The 11,454-nt window shown below is 46.2% G+C and overlaps 1 long non-coding RNA gene across 1 annotated transcript; it reads right to left on the bottom strand.

Annotated features, from left to right (window-relative positions):
* Positions 1 to 1,125: 1,125 nt before the first annotated feature.
* Positions 1,126 to 10,442, bottom strand: LOC143272361 (uncharacterized). The gene is made up of 2 exons (XR_013049871.1): positions 10,319 to 10,442; positions 1,126 to 2,682 (listed from the first exon to the last, which is right to left on the bottom strand). It is a non-coding gene; the product is annotated as an uncharacterized LOC143272361 (long non-coding RNA).
* Positions 10,443 to 11,454: the final 1,012 nt, after the last annotated feature.

Below are 11,454 nucleotides of genomic sequence, written 5' to 3'. Positions count from 1 at the left end.
TGTCTTAAAAAACAAGATAGATAGGAATTAAGGAAGATACCAGATGTTGACCTCTGGCCTCTACACACATGTGCACCCTTGCACACACACAAACATATGAACCAATGAGCAATGATTGAGCTCCCACACAGGAATAAAAGAAAAAGAAAGAAGTGAATCACAAATAACCACCAGAATCTCTGCTCCAAGAAAATTGCATGGCCTGTCTCTCCCTCCACTAGTCCTTCATTTCCTGACTGTAACTGACCCACCTTCCTAACGCCCTCCCAGCAATGCCTCAATACAGCTCATAGACAACTGAGCATTGCCAACTAGGTGAGGTCATGAGGTGGAGGAGGGTGACATGGCTGCAGCCTGTGTGAGTCTACAGTGAATCCTTTATTGAGCTCAAGGCTGCTTATGAAGTGAGATGATTTATGTTAAATCTCAGCACATAATAAATGCTCAATAAACATCATGCCCTCTCTATCCCTCTTCCTAAGGAACACAGTTTATTTTCTACCTGCTGATTAATTAGTGAGAAAACTGCATAGCTGAGCGGCGTGCCATTCAGACCGTGGACACTTGGTTCATCATGAATAATGTAATGTCACAATCTGGACTATTTATATTCAGATGAACTATACCTAATGTGCCACCCATGCTAAAGAGGAGCATTAATATTCAGCATTCCATACTAACTATGGGGGATTAATTCGGCCTTTAACTCTATGTCTTCTTTGCAGAATTCTCAGTCTCCTCTCTCTTCTCAAAGGGACACCATAAGACATATTTCATAAGAACATAAGCAGGCTTTGTTTAGGCACTGCTAAAAGCAGTTGAGTGGGATGTTTCAAGAGCCTTAAATGTCTCCACATAGCTGTTCATCCAGATGTCTCAGTTCTGAGACTACCCTAAACAGACATTCCAAAGCATGGCAAGGTAGTGGTGGGGGGTTTCTTTACGCACAAATGTATAATGATAGATGATTGGTTGAGTCATTCATTCATTATGTGGAACATTATGCAGTCATTAAGAATGATGTACACAAAACATTAACAGCACAGGAACATATTTCTGTCACAGATTAAGTAAAACTAATGAACACAGAATAAGGAACGGAAGGAAACACCAATGAGCTCATGGTGACTGGCATTTTTGTTTTGTTTTTGACAGACTCTTCCAGTATGCAAAGTGTGTGTTCATATCCCCTTCCCCAATGGCCTGCATGCATTCCCATCCTCTTGCAGGTGGTTTTGGCAACTGTGTTCATGATCACAGAGCCATCCTTTTAAACATGTATTTATAGCCACAGTCTGGTGCAACATTCTGCCGTAGTCAGAGAAGCTTCTTGGCCATGAGTGACAGTCACAGCAGATACTCAGCACTTGTCAGAGCGTTGAGAGCATGAAACTGTTCAGCCCTCGGCCCTCACTGGGGCACCTGGAGTACAGCAAATGCTCTGAAGAAAAAAATCGATCTGCTGATTCTTCCCTTGAGTTTCTAGGGATGGATTTCCCCATTTGCTTTTGTAACCGGTGAAAGGATCCTTTATAAATAAGCTAAACATCCCCAACTCCAAACTCCCACTCCACGAGGCCAGAGTCTTTGTCTCTTACTCACGGTGGTGATTCTCACTTGAGCACAAGGCCATCCCACCAGCAGATCTGGGGGAGTGTTTTCCACTGAGTCTTCGGCAATAGCTTTTGTTAACTCTCTTTTCCTCCAGTATAATTCCCACTGGTCATCATTGTTGTGTGGCAACTTCCTGGAGCCATGAACAATGGGGACAGGGGGAATGGCAGTATATTGAGCAGCTCTGTCATGCTGCCCATGGCACCTGCTCTAAACACCTTCTGCCTAATCCTTTTACTAGCCTTAGGATAGCTGCCATGTCTATGCTTTTCACACAGGGGATCAGGCATACAGGGAAAGCTGTGGAAATTGCTGGAGTCCTGTCCCATGGTTATGTGGGAATCAACCAAAACTACTTTACTCCCATTTTTCTAATAGGGATCACCTAGCTACTTGGACAATTTTAGCAAGCTCTATAAGCTCTCTTGATACAAAGGCAGACAAATTTAATTCATATTAATTAAATATGTAGGCCTTGTGTATTTCATGCTACTCTTGAACTTACCCTGTGGTGTAGGATACAAGTGAACTTCTGATACTCCTGTTTCCACCTCCTGAGTACTAAGATTATAGATGGTTACTAGCATGCCCAGTTTTGTATGGTTCTGGAGCTTGAGCCCAGGACTTCAAGGAACATACGAAATGAGCCACATCCCCACTTTTAATATTTCAGTTTCTCATTGCAGGTTTTCCTGACAGTTTCTTGTGAGGACACATAACAAAGATCTACAGGACATTAAGTGGACACTGTTGTACCTTGCACTCTGCTAACCACATCCGCTCTGACACTTATACTGAAGCCTTAGGACTCAACCTTGAGACTCTTGGCTCCCTGGCAAGATCCTGACCTATCTTGGCCATACTCTTACCCACACCATGAACACAGATACTGTGCTCACTACAGACTCAGCAGTGAGCTGTGCTGGAGGCCTTTTCATGTTGGATTTGCAGGATGAGGTCTCACTGCCTTCAAGGATCCATCCTTCTTTCTGCCAACACTCACTGGGCTGTAGCTGTGCCAGGGTAAGCTAAAAGTTGAATTCTAAGAGCATCCAGATCCAGGTCCATCTGTAACACACACATACATGGATGGTCAGAATCACACATAGAAGCATATAGACCACTCTGCCTGGATGGAAGAATGCATGGAAATTGTACCAGAGCCAGAGACCACCTCAGAGCTCAGAGATCACTGAGGGCTTAGGAAGGTTGAGAATTAACTTATCCTGAGAAAGAAAGTAGGATGGAAGGAAGGAAAAAGGGAAGGAGGTGGGAGGGAGGAAGGGAGAGAGTGAGGTGGTTTGAATGAGAATGTTCTCATGGGCTCATATATTTGAATGCTCAATCAACAGTTGATGAACCATTTGAGAAGGATTAGGAGATGTGGCCTTGTTTGAGTAGGTGTGTGTGTGGCTTTGCTGAAAAAGATGTATCACTTTGTATCATTTGGGGTGGACTTTGAAGTTTCAAATGCCCATACCCGGCCCAAACTCTCTCCCTCTCCCTCTCCCTCTCCCTCTCCCTCTCCCCCTCCCTCTCCCTCTCCCTCCCCCTCTCCTCCCTCTCCCTCTCCCTCTCCCTCTCCCTCCCCCTCTCCCCCTCCCCCTCCCCCTCTCCCCCTCCCCCTCCCCCTCTCCCTCTCCCTCTCCCCCTCCCCCTCCCCCTCCCCCTCTCCTTCTCCCTCCCCCTCCCCCTCCCCCTCCCCCTCTCCTCCCTCTCCCTCTCTCCCTCTCCCTCTCTCCCTCTCCCTCTTCCTCTCCCTCTCCCCCTCCCCCTCTCCCCCTCCCCCTCCCCCTCCCTGGCTTTCTCTGGCTCCTGCCTGTGGATTAGGATGTAAAGTTCTCAGCTACAGTTACAGCACCATGCCTGCCTGCTCCCCTGCTCCCCACAGTGATAATGGACTAACCCTCTGAAACTATAAGCAAGCACTTAATTAAATTCTTTCCTTTATAATTTGTTTGGGTCATGGTTTCTCTTCACAGCAACAAAATAATAACTAAGACAAAAGTTGGTACCAAGAACTGGGATATTGCTGTGACAGGTCAGACCAGGCTGTTGTTTGAAGGAATGTGGAAGATTTTGGATGCAACAAAAGCTGTTGAACTCTTTAAAGCAGAGTTTGCTGAACTACCCTAGTGGGAGCATGGAAGACAGAGATGTTGAGAGTGATATGGCTTGTAGTTAGAGTTTTCCTGCCTTGCCCACAGTCAGGACAAATCTCTGTCACCCGCCAGTCCCACAGCCGCTCAGACCCAACCAAGTAAACACAGAGACTTATATTGCTTACAAACTGTATGGCCGTGGCAGGCTTCTTGTTAACTATTCTTATATCTTAAAGTAACGCATTTCTACAAATCTATATCTTGCTACGTGGCTCGTGGCTTACCAGCATCTTCACATGCTGCTTGTCCTGGCAGTGGCTGGCAGCGTCTCCTTCTGCCTTCCTGTTCTTTTATTTCTCCTCTGTTAGTCCCGCCTATCCTATACTTCCTGCCTAGCCACGACCAATCAGGCTTTATTTATTGACCAATCAGAGCAACTTGACATACAGACCATCCCCCAGTACAGCCAAGTGCAGACCATCTCAGACACCTGCACTCAGGCCCATGGTCCTAATCATCCTCTATGCAAACCTGCTGGGTAACGCCACAAGGAACCCAAGAAGGGCTCCCACAGGACATACATTAACATCCCACAGCAGGCCCTCCTCAGAGTTTCAGAGAGGAAGAATTTTAGCAGCTGGCCTAGAGACCATTCTTGTGATATTTTGCTTTTTGCCCTTGTCCTAAAAATTTACAGAAGGCTAAACTGAAGAGTTTGGACTAATGGTAGAGGAGTTTTCAAGACAGCCTAGTATTGACTGTGTCCCATGGTTATTAGTGATGACTCTTATGCAGATTTAAAATGGAAAGGAGCAAGTGGGACAATGAGAAATACAAAAAGAGTACCAGAAATGTAATGTTTGAGCCAAGTTCTGTGCTCAAGGAGATAATGAGTTTAAGAAAAGCCTGATTCAAAATGGAATAAAGGGAGTAGTACCTTCAAGGCAAGAAGACCCTACCCAGCTAAGTTTCCAACTTATGGAAAGGAATAAAGGAAAGTTTAAGCAATGAAGGAAGACATCTTCAGAAATCTTATGCAAATGCAATGCAAGGAGAAGCCCAGGTTCCAGCCTTGGCAAGCAGAAGACCTTGGCTGCTTCAGCCACATGGTTCTGGCTTTAGAGTAAAGGACACAGGACAAGGAAAGGGTTATAGAATTTCCCTCCTCAATTAAGGAAATCTGAGGCTGGGCATTTGTCAGGGTAGTCTCTGCATGGAGGCCAGAGAGGCCACTGCATGTTGTTAAGGTGAAGTTGGATTGCACTGAAGACCCTAACACATTGGAGATGCCAAAGTCATGGGATACCTGCCCACGAGAGCTGCATCTTGCAGACAGCAAAGCTGGAAGGAGTTGGAGATCTGAAGAGAGTTTTGACTTCAGGTATGGAGGTACAGAATTTGGAGTTTGCCATGCTGGTTTACCATCTTGCTTCAGATCAGTATTCCCTCACTATGCTCCCTTTCCTCCTTCTTGGAATGGTAGTATATTTTGTTAGATCTGCCTTTTGATTTTGAATTTATAGGTGGTTACAGTTAAGAGATTACTTTGGGTCTCAGAAGTGACTTTAGATTTTTAAAAAGTCTTGGGACTGTGATAAACTATGGGGACTTTTGAAGTTGGACTCCATGCATGTTGCACTATAATATGGCTATAAGCCTGTGGGGGCCAGGGTGTGGAATGTGATCATTAGAATGAGAATGGCTTCCTTAGGCTCACATATTTGAGTACTTAATCGCCAGTTTGTGAACCATTTGACAAGAAGTAGAAGGGTTAAGGGTTGTGACCTGGTTGAAAGAGTTGGATCATTGAAGCTGGGCTTTGAAGTATCAAAAGCTCACGCCAGGCCCTGTCTTTCTCTCTGCCTGTTGCCTGTGGACCAGGATGTAAAGCTCTCAGCTAACATTTCCAGCCACCATGCCAGTCTGTGATGATAATGAACTAACCTCTCCCAAAAAGTAAGCAAATCCTTAATTAAACATTTCCTTATAAGTTTCCTTGGCCATGGTCTCTCTTCACAGTCACAGAGTAGCAGCTAGGACAGGAAGGAAGAAAAGTTATTTGAAAAAGAAAAGTGGCCAGAATTTCCTAGAATGACAGGAGCAAATGAGAATATACACCAGAGAGACGTAGAAGCAGGTACAGAACCCCGTGTGTTCTGCCTTCACCCTGCAGCACAGGAAAAGTAATTGCTGCTCACTAAGGCGGCTCCGTTCGCATCTACACAGGGATCTCTTTTCCAATGTGGGGAGTGAGCAGAGAAGCAGGGGAGGGTGGGTGGCTTCCCTTGACTCATGCCATTTCGAATGCCATCTTTTTGATGGATTCTTTTTTTTACCACAGAAATCCCCTCGAGGCCTCTAGTACCCTGTGCCATTCCTGCCTTAACACATGTCACAGAGTGACTGGAATTCTAGGGGCTCAGGCTGTCAGTCAACACAAATGCCAACGAGTGGAGACAGGAGTTAACTCTTAAGGTATGCTTTATTCAGAGTTGGTGGTCTGAGAATATGGGGAGAATCACCTCAGGAAAAGATGCTATGTTATCTCTGTGAGATCAAAATGAGCCATCTTAGAAATAAGACCAAAATGCTTTCACCCAAAAACTAAGGCCTAAGATTTCTCCTCCTAGGAATAGGCCAATAGTTACTGAAACAAGTCAGTCCAGATTCCAGAAACCAGGAAGTGTAAAAGTACAGAGTCACAAGGTAGTCACAAGGTAATGCCTGGCGGACTAGGGAACGTCCACTCCCTGGTTTCCAGGGTAACTGACCATAAAAATGGCCCCACCTGAGGGCAGCCAATGAGAAATGGTGGTGGGCAACCACTCCCTTAGAAGTAAGATTAAGCCATGATTTCTAGAAAGCCCCTAGAAGCAAGCCAATCAGAATTGTACCCGTACTAGCACCCCTAAATGATGTAACCTTGTGGTTTTTCCCTTTAAAAACTGAGCTTACAGACAGGCGGGCACTTCCTCTAGCCTCCACTGCTTTGGATGTATTGGACGAAGTCCCTGCCTAGGCTTGTATTGCTTTTGGATATCCAGAATTAAACCTTGCTTTTGCATTCCGGCATGCTCGTCTTTGGTGGTCTCTCTGGAGGTCACGACCTGGGCACAACAATCTCCAGCAGTTCTACAGGATGCAGCACAAGGCAGTCATTTGGGCTAAGGAAAAGGCTCAGTTAGTAAAGTGTGGTCAGCATGAATATCTGAGTTTGCTTCCCAGCAGCTACACAGAAAAAAGCTGGGCATGATAGCACATGCTTATAATCTCGAGGCCAAGGAGATGGAGTCAAGTAGCTCACTGAAGCTGGCTGGCTAGTCAATCTAGGCAACTTGGTGAGCTCCAGGCCAATGGGAGACATTGTCCCACAAAACACAACCCACACCAAAGTAAGGACTCCCGAGGAAAGATAACCAAGGCTGATCTCCGGCCTCTACACGTATGCACTCTCACATGCACATGCATGCACATGTACTCACAGGTACACACACATAAATCATTTTCAAAGGCACTCAGTGACCCCAGAGCTCAGCCTTGCTGATTCAATCAGGTGTCTGCCTCATGGTGTTGAGGCCTCTCTCCTTACTCCCTCCTACACTTCTTCACCGATGTCTTTCTGGACATCTGGGGTAGGGCACTTGGTGACTATGCACTTGGTCAGTGTCAGCTGCGGTCAGTCATGCCGTCCTCTGGCCACCACTCTGCCTGGGGAACATGCCAATTTAGAATAAGCAAACTGAGTAATGTTCTATACTACACTACAGACATGTATGTCCAGATCCCTTCCTGCAGTGTGGAGATCTAATGTATGCTTATAATATATGCTAAAAAAGTAACCTCAGGCCAGTTATAGGGCTCAATGGGTAGAGACACTTCCTGCTAAGTCCGATGGCTTGAGTTTGATCCCCCGGACCTACATGCTGGAAGGAGAAAACCGACTCCCAAGAGTTGTCCTTTGGCCTCTACCTGCAAGTCTTGGCAGGTTTGTGTATGTGTGCACACACACATAAATAAATACATTTTTTGAAAAAAATTCCATACAACATCTTCTGATCAAAGTTTTCCCTTGTCCAACTCTTCCCAGATCCTCCAACTCAACTCTATGTTCTTTCTTTTTCTCTCTCTTTAGAAAACAAACAGGCAAACAAAAAACAATGAACAGAAAGAAACCCATCACCTCACACCATGAGGTAAAATGCACCAACCAGGAGCCCACCAGCACCGGGCCTGGTGACCGGGCATTATAATGATCTCTTTGTGGTGAGGAAGCGTGGAACTCTGTTCTAGTGAACTAAGTGAACAAGGTGACCCATATGCAGGCCTGGGGCTGACCACCCTGGGCTCTGAGGAGAAAACATGGGCCCACCTGGCACCTTGTAGCACCAACCAGATGGGCACTATTAGTGTGAACAGAGGTATGGTATGGTGGTTTATGGAGAGAGAGAGAGAGAGAGAGAGAGAGAGAGAGAGAGAGAGAGAGAGAGAGAGAGAGAGAGAGAGAGAATGGTTCAGGTCCTGTGGACAGAGGCATATCTGAAGAGACTAGAGAGGAAGGAATCGGGGGAAAGCTTGCCCTGCATGTTGTCTGGGCAGCACAGCAGAGATCACCCTGTTGATGAAAGCACAGGTGAGCCCACCCTGAGAGTGTGACCCTGGGAGACCTACCCCCACCCCTCATCTTCTACTTGGCTACATGGGCTGGGGAGAGATGCCCTTTCCCCGCCCCCGCCCCCCAACATCTAAGGCAGGTGGAAGAGGTGACCCTGACTTCACAAGAGTGGGAAAGCTGTCCCTGCTTCCCACAACCTGCAACACTCAGAAGAGCAGGTCCTGAACTTTGCCAGGGCAGCACAATAGAATCAACCCTGTTAGCAGAGGTGAGGGTGAGCCAGCCCCAAAGTTGTGAGCATGGGAGAGATGGGTACATCTTTTCTTGTGGTGCCATGGGTGGGGAGAGTTGCCTTCCGCCCCACTGGCCATCAGTGTCTGGGACATGTGGGAGAGCTGTCCCTGTGCTCATAAGAGTGGGAGAGCCAACCCTGTTAGTGCAGGTATGGGTGAGCCAGCCCCGAAGTTGTAAGCATGGGAGGGCTGTCCCCATTTCACATCTGGCGGACCAACCCTACAGCTGCCTAGGCCCAGGCTCAAGGTTATGACCTGGCCTACCCCATCATCCATTCTGTCTATGATCTGCTGGAGCGCATGAAGGGACCTGACCTGCAGACCCAAAGCTACAGGATCTCCATAATACAGGGCAACAAACAGGATATCCAGGAGGAGTTCTAGTAAGGGCCCAATATCAATAGCACAGAGGAGACCAGAGGCCTTGAACCAGACCAATGACTCTTTGCAATGAACACTTGTAAGTAAAGATATATCAACAAAGGGAGTTTACAGCGTAACTCACTGTGTCTGTCACACTGCAGCTTTCATGAAGACGTTTTTAAGTTTTTCCCTTTTTAATTTTATTATTATTATTATTTTCTATTAAATTTTGTATTTTGGGGGGTGCAGGGACAGAAGGTGGATGAGAAGGGATGGGGAAAAGATGGGATCAGGATACAAGATGTAAAAGACACATAGAATAAAAAAAATGAACAAACCAGAATTTCCTCTCTCTCTCTCTCTCTCTCTCTCTCTCTCTCTCTCTCTCTCTCTCTCTCTCTCTCTCTCTCTCTCTCTCTCTCCCCGTCTCTCTCAGTTTGGTTTTTTGAGATAGGGTTTCTCTATTTGTCTCTGGTTGTCCTGGAACTCACTTTGTAGACCAGACTGGCCTTGGGCTCACAGAAATCCACCTGCTTCTGCCTCCTGAGTGCTGGAATTAAAGGTATGCACTCCATGCCCAGCTCCACATACACTTTTTAAAAGTGGCCTGTCTGTCCTTCTTGTACCCTCTCAATATTATACTGGAATTGTCCCTGTAGTTCTCTGCCACATTGCCAATCTACAAAGCTCCCTGGATGCAGATATCATGTTTGTTTATGCATTTGTATATCTGCATTGGCACCAACAAATGTTGGTACATGGAGCCTTTCTACCCATATTTATAAAATGACATCTCATGGAGGGTCTGCTGTGTCCTAGGTATCTTTCTAGTCTTGTCCTGGGTACGAATTCACCAGATTCTTGCCTTAACTCCTTTGCAGAAGAGTCTATAGCCATCCATGACTGTACCCGAAAAATTGTCAGGGAAGGCTGGGGAAGAAAGCCTGGTTACATGGCTGGTGTGTGGCCCCATTGCGTTTCCTGGTCCCTGCTCCCAAGCACGGCACTGGAATAGATTAAAAAGGAAGGATGCATGTGTCATAACCAGCATTTAATTGTGTGTGCTAATGGCTTGGAGCAGCAGGCTGAAGCACCCACCACAACGGCTACCCTCACAACCAGCACTCACAGCAGTCCCTGGTGGACACCATGATACATGCGGACTCTTCTCAGCAGACTGACTTCCGCAAATTACCACTTAAAATAGCCAATGACAAAACCCATTGCTGTTCCCTTAGCAGCAATCAAACTAATGGGCAGGAAGTAACTAAGAATTAAACTAGCTAAGCCAAAAAAAAAAAATCCTCCATCAACAAAATTAATTAAGCACTTACTTCCTCGGATCCCAATATATTTCCAGGCTCAAGACCCTGCCAAAACTCTCAGGCATGCCACAGTCTTCCTTTTCTACTTCTGCCCATAGTCCCACACATTTGTGTCTGCTCTTCACACACAACTCCACCGAGGCTGCGGCTGCTTCGATATAAGCATCACTGTGGACCATGGTGCTGTTACAATGCTGTCTCTGAAGCTGTTTGCTCTTTAGAGTCTGTGCATGTGGCACCACCGTCTCCTTGGACACCAGCCCTGCTAAGCGCCTTGGAAAGGGCTCGTTGGTTTGAAGAGTACAGTGTCCCAAGGATCAAGCATCCAGGGTTTGCTGTACCTCTTTCTCACCTCATTAGAGCCAGGACTCAGGGAGTCACACCACCTCTTTCCACCCTGAGTTTTAACCTCTGTGTACTGCTATGAGATAATGACATCATTCATCCCCCATCACCCTCTTTGTGCCCTGTTCCCTTTCTTTCATCTTCCCAAATGGTCCTACTTCTGCTTCGACTCCGTGTAGTGGGTAGCTGTTCCGTGGATTTCTCATAATAACTCCATAGTAATGTTTGTTTTGTGAGTTTGGATTATTTCACTTAATATAATGATCTCTAGTTCCATCCATTTTCTTGAAAATGACATAATTTTGTTCTTTGTGGCCGAATAGTACTCCATTGTGTACTATATTTTCTTCAGTTTTTTATCATCTTAGGCTGGTCCCATATCTTAGTAATTACGAAGAAGCAGTAATAAACATGGGTGAGCATATGTCTTTGCAGAATGCTGACTTAGGGGCTTTCAGGTGAATGCCCAGGAGTGGCATAGCTGAACCACACTACCCTGACACCCTGTTCAATTCTGACAGTGGAATCCAGTAACAGTAGGGGCTGGCTTGGCCCGCCAGGCTGATTTCATGTTTTGTTTTGTTTTGTTTTTATGCTGACAAAGAATTTTCTTTAAAGACACTAAGGCTCTACACTTCAGAGGTGTCTTGGGATTCCATGGGCAGGAGGTCCCTGAAGCTTCGTTAGAATAGTATGGAGGGAATAAGATCTAGAGTCCTGGTATCTGAGATTCTGGATGAAATTCCAGTTCGTCAAATCCCCAGTAGTGTCAATCTGTATGCCCACACAGAAGCCTTTGG

This window comes from Peromyscus maniculatus, chromosome 1 (assembly GCF_049852395.1).
Source record: "Peromyscus maniculatus bairdii isolate BWxNUB_F1_BW_parent chromosome 1, HU_Pman_BW_mat_3.1, whole genome shotgun sequence".
NCBI lineage: Eukaryota > Metazoa > Chordata > Mammalia > Rodentia > Cricetidae > Peromyscus > Peromyscus maniculatus.
Note: the sequence above shows the minus strand (reverse complement) of the source record. Positions and strands in the feature narration are given on the sequence as shown.